Consider the following 5729-nt stretch of genomic DNA (forward strand, 5'->3'; position numbering starts at 1 on the left):
TGTTGCATTATTCAGATCATTTGGATAGATTTTGGGGCAATAATGTTATTTGGATGGCGGGGTTAATTTACATTTTGTATCATTTTCATTTTGATAAGTTGCAGTGCTTGTTTTCACTTGCTCATACAGTTCAAACAAGTGAAACCTTATAGCTATATTATGCTGCTAAAGTGATACTACCAAGTCCTCATCATCATCAGTGAAAGGATGTACAACTGCTAACTGTCGAGTTAACAGACTTTCAAGTCCCCGTTCATACTCGTGGTTGTACAAAAAGTCACTTTAGCAAAACATCCGAAAGCAGCAAAATCCAAAGATGCCCTACTGTTTACGTAGTGCAGGCGACAGCCCTACTGTTTTTCTTACATCTACATTTTTCATCTGGACCAATTGGCGAGCAGAAGCCAACTGTCAGTAAAACAGTTCAAACTTTTCCACTTCATTTCCGTGTATTAATGTGTTTCCTTTCCAGTATATTGTATGTGCCAGTTCACCTCTCTGTGGTGTACATTTTGCATGTCAGGAATAAACATTACCATGCATGGTCCAAGTTGTGCCTTCTCATGGTAACTTCCAATTCACAAGGAATTGTGTTGACCACAGCCATGCTAGCAACTTTCTGAGTCTGTAGTCTATAGATAGCATGTTGTTTCAAATAAATGTAAATATTCCAATAATTATATCAATAAAAACACCAACATGTTGATCGCAACGGCGATCGTGGCTCAAGAGTTGGCAGTTCGTCTTGTAATCGGAAGGTTGCCGGTTCGAGCCCCGGTTCGGACAGTCTCGGTCGTTGTGTCCTTGGGCAAGACACTTCACCCGTTGCCTACTGGAGGTGGTCAGAGGACCCGGTGGCGCCAGTGTCCGTTAGCCTCGCCTCTGTCAGTGCACCCCAGGGCAGCTGTGGCTACAATGTAGCTTGCCATCACCAGTGTGTGAATGACTGAATGTAGTGTAAAGCACTTTGGGGTCCTTAGGGACTAAGTAAAGCGCTATACAAATACAGGCCATTTGTCACTTAGACCTTTATGGGTCAGACCCCAGTTTGCCTACATGGTGAGGACCACAGGAGGTGTCGAGCTCACACACGTTTTTGGAAGGAGTTGTGTTTCGGTCACACAAACACTACACACATGCATGTCATCACTGCGGTAGGGCAGCAAGACTTTGTATGCAGAGACTTCAGCAGATCCAACTTCCCAAACCCTTTCACAATCATCCTACTGTCTGTCAATGTGAACAGATTCACTATTGATGTATATATACACACACACACACAGACACGTACAGTGTGAAACTGATGACAACTGAATGAAGATAAAAGAGCTCAAGTTCAGATTTTCCTTGTCTGCCTGCGTTTGTTAAATAACTGCTTAAATAAGCAGTTATTTCGTTAACTCTGTTTTCCTGGGTCTTTTCACGTGTGCTATGAATAAATCTTCTTTTTTTCGGTACCGGTACTAGTTTTGTTGTATTCATCCGCGACACCTTAAAGGCCGGTACGTGAAAATATTGTCGGGCACAAACCGGTTCGTGGCGCAAAAAAGGTTGGGGTTGATCTAAAAAGGTTGATCTACACGCTTCTCACATCGCCTAGATTTAAAATCAATGTTACAACAATAAAAAGAAAAACATTGCAGAATTTCACAGAGTTGCGAAAGCATCATGAAGCATATGAATCAGAAAAAAAGTACAAATAGAACCAAAGTGTGAAATCCACAAGCTGCTTCAGAACACACAGTATGCGCCACAGATTGTACATAATTGTTGGCCAACACTGCTCAAGATGCTGCAGGTTAACCTGCAGTCCAAAACAAAGAAAAACCACCCATTCAGCACATAAAAGCCTCTGATCCTTCCTGCTTTCTCTCTCAGTGAGTGTAAATACACTGTCAACAAGCAAACACACACTCATTACCCCCTACAAAGACAAACACAGCCTATGTCTGGTACCGTTGTTATTATGGACGCTCACATGTTGAAACACTCAGACAACTATTCCTGTGTGTTTGTTTCTCTCTCTCTGTGTGTGTGTGTGTGTGTGTGTGTGTGTGTTTTGTTGTTTGCAGTGCTCTGTCTTTTCCTGCTGGTGGTGGAAGTGATTTGGAAAGAATGCAGTGGAAAGGGAGAGGCGTCGTGGCCATTAAACCAGCGGGATTGGGCCTCAAATGAAAGCGCGGTGCTAACGAGGGCGGATGCTAATTGAAGGGCCTCCTGCTGTGGGGGTCTCACACACACACACACACACACACACACACACACACACACACACACACACACACACAGCATTCCTTTCTACAGAATTCACAATATACATACATAAACTGTATAACCGTACACTGTTTTCCTTTCTTTCTTTCTTTTTTTGCAAAGAACTCATACTGGGATAGCAGAATGTAAACAGTTCCCTTTCAGTCGATTCACTCGGTACAACACATAAGTATGGGATATCACGCCCTCGCGTGTTCTGGCTAAAGAAACCTTTATTCACGCCTTTAAAGCAGATGACGTGTGATGACACGCGGACGGCCCCGCCTGCCCATATAGCCGCTGTCATCACAGTCATCCCTCAGTTCTTGCGCTCTTCACCTCGCTGAGAACACCTCTGCTGAGTTGGGCTAGCTAGCTGCTGCTAGTTAGCTCCGTTGTCTGCTGACTTGAACTTAGCTTAACTACCCTTGTTTGTGCATTGCCATGGTTACCGGTAAGTTGGCATGCGTTTACATGCATTGCCATGGTTACCGATCCGTTGGCATGCGTTTACATGCGTCGCCATGGTCACCGGCCTGTTTACATGTGTCGCCATGGTTACCGATCTGTTTACATGCATCGCCATGGTTACCGGTCCGTTGCCATGGTTACCGGTCCGTTGGCATGCGTTTACATGCCTCGCCATGGTTACCGGTCCGTTGCCATGGTTATCGACGCATTGCCATGGTTACCAACGTGTTGACATGCGTTTACATGCGTTGCCATCGTTACCTGCCCGTTGCCATGTTACCGGCCCAATGGCATGGTTTACATGCGTTGCCATGGTTACCGGCCCGTTGCCATGGTTACCGGCCCGTTGCCATGGCTACCGGCCCGTTGCCATGGTTTACATGCGTTGCCATGGTTACCGACGCATTGCCATCGTTACCGGTCCGTTGCCATGGTTATCGACGCATTGCCATGGTTACCAACGTGTTGACATGCGTTTACATGCGTTGCCATCATTACCTGCCCGTTGCCATGTTACCGGCCCAATGGCATGGTTTACATGCGTTGCCATGGTTACCGACACGTTGCCATGGTTACCGGCCCAATGGCATGGTTTACATGCGTTGCCATGGTTACCGACGCATTGCCATCGTTACCGGTCCGTTGCCATGGCTACCGGCCCGTCGCCATGGTTACTGGCCCGTTGCCATGGTTACTGCCCATTGCCGTGGTTACCAACGTGTCGCCATGGTTACCGACACGTTGCCATGGTTACCGACGTGTTGACATGCGTTTACATGCGTTGCCATCGTTACCGGCCCGTTGCGATGTTACCGGCCTGTTGCTATGGTTACCGGCCCAATGGCATGGTTATCGACGCATTGCCATGGTTACCAACGTGTTGACATGCGTTTACATGCGTTGCCATCGTTACCTGCCCGTTGCCATGTTACCGGCTCAATGGCATGGTTTACATGCGTTGCCATGGTTACCGACACGTTGCCATGGTTACCGGCCCAATGGCATGGTTTACATGCGTTGCCATGGTTACCGACGCATTGCCATCGTTACCGGTCCGTTGCCATGGCTACCGGCCCGTCGCCATGGTTACTGGCCCGTTGCCATGGTTACTGCCCGTTGCCGTGGTTACCAACGTGTCGCCATGGTTACCGACACGTTGCCATGGTTACCGACGTGTTGACATGCGTTTACATGTGTTGCCATCGTTACCGGCCCGTTGCGATGTTACCGGCCTGTTGCTATGGTTACCGGCCCAATGGCATGGTTTACATGCGTTGCCATGGTTACCGGCCCGTTGCCATGGTTACCGTCGCATTGCCATGGTTGGCGGCCCGTTGCCATGGTTACCGGCCCGTTGCCATGGTTACCGGTCCGTTGCCATCTTTAAATCTGCTCAATGATTGTTTTAGAAGTAAAGGGACACTTTTATTATTGTATTCTGGCAAGAATTTGATGTTTACAGCTAAAACATATTCCATTTATCTACTAATTATCAATGCATTTTCTTAAAAGGTTAATTTTAGTGGTGGCACTAGAGGTCAGTCAGTCAACAGCCAAATTCAGGCAGCCTGACTATGAAACTAAATTTTTTGAATCACCCAACTTTCTTGCATGTCTGTGACCATCTGTGTTTTTCTCATGACTGGCGTCTAAAGAAAGAAAGAAAGAAAAAAAAAAGGCTTTTCCCACAGAGAAGAAAAAAAATCCACTGTGGTACATTTGTGAATGTAATATTTGTGTATTGTTCAGTCTTCATTGAGACTGACAGAAGAAGGTATTGATTCAACTCTGCACTGGTGCTGTTGTCTGCAGTCCTGTATTGGATTGCACAGCTGTTGTTGCTTTTATTGTATCTAAGCCCTGTACATAGGGCATACACACTTCGACTTCAGGGAACACAAACACCATTTATCATGGTCACCACAGCTACAGACTGTAGAGTAGGAGAGAATTTGTGTGTGTGTGTGTGTGTGGCTCTCTTCAACCACACACACTCACACAAATAAAGGCCTGGCTTAGTTTCAAATGCTTAAACTGCTTTTTAAATATTCACTTTGTTCACAAAAAAAAAGACAAGATTTCTGTCTTTACACCTTAGCTCCTTCTAATAAGGAAATTTGCTAGCCAGAAGTTACTGTAGCAAGACTCTTCTGAGAGAATCTAGCACTTAGTTGAGTGGCTAAAACATTCAGGAGTTGCACCTCTGCAGTCCTCCAACAGCACGTACACACTTCTCAGCTATACTTAGACTTCAGCGCAGGATTTCCCCCTTAAAGGATGTAAGATATTAATGGGCAGGTGGCAATCTTTTCTGACTGCTGTAGTATGAAGAAAAGGCTATTCCTGTCATAATGCCCAATCAGGATACAGACCATATTTTATTTATCTATATATCTATATATATCTATATATATATATATATATATATATATATATATATATATATATATATATATATACACACAGGTTTTCTTTGTGAGGAAGGCATCAAACAGAGGGGATGAGAACAAGAAACCAAAGGCTCTCTCATCACTCCACTGTTGTGGACATTTTTGTATTGGATTACAGTCAACTGACAGCCTGAAGCAGTGAGAGAAAAGCGCATTGATGTTTCTCACACAGCTGCTTTGCTTTCACATTCCAGCACCGGCACCAACAAACTAAGACTTTAATCGAATGAGTCGAAGCCTGTCTGCCGTCATTCCCTTCTCAGCTGAAGGATTCAGCGCCTCTAGTGCCTCTTTGAGTTCCAAGTGGATTCAAACCAGACGCAGTCAGTCAGGCTCAGGTCTGCCAGGTACACTGTGAAATGTGCAAAACGTTTAACTCCACCAGAGGCTGGTCATCAAGCCCTGCTTTCATTTTTCTGCTATGGAAACCTTGAAGCAGTGCACTATAAAAAGGTTTGTGACTGAATATATTTCACCAGTTTTTTTCTTCTTAAAAGATACTTTATTTTGCATGGCTTTGAAAACAGCCAATCAGGCAAGCATGTGGATCAACTG

This window comes from Copadichromis virginalis, linkage group LG14, assembly GCF_057382275.1.
Source record: "Copadichromis virginalis isolate Kocher_CV1m ecotype Utaka linkage group LG14, C_Virginalis_male_GT1.1, whole genome shotgun sequence".
Taxonomy (NCBI): Eukaryota; Metazoa; Chordata; class Actinopteri; order Cichliformes; family Cichlidae; genus Copadichromis; species Copadichromis virginalis.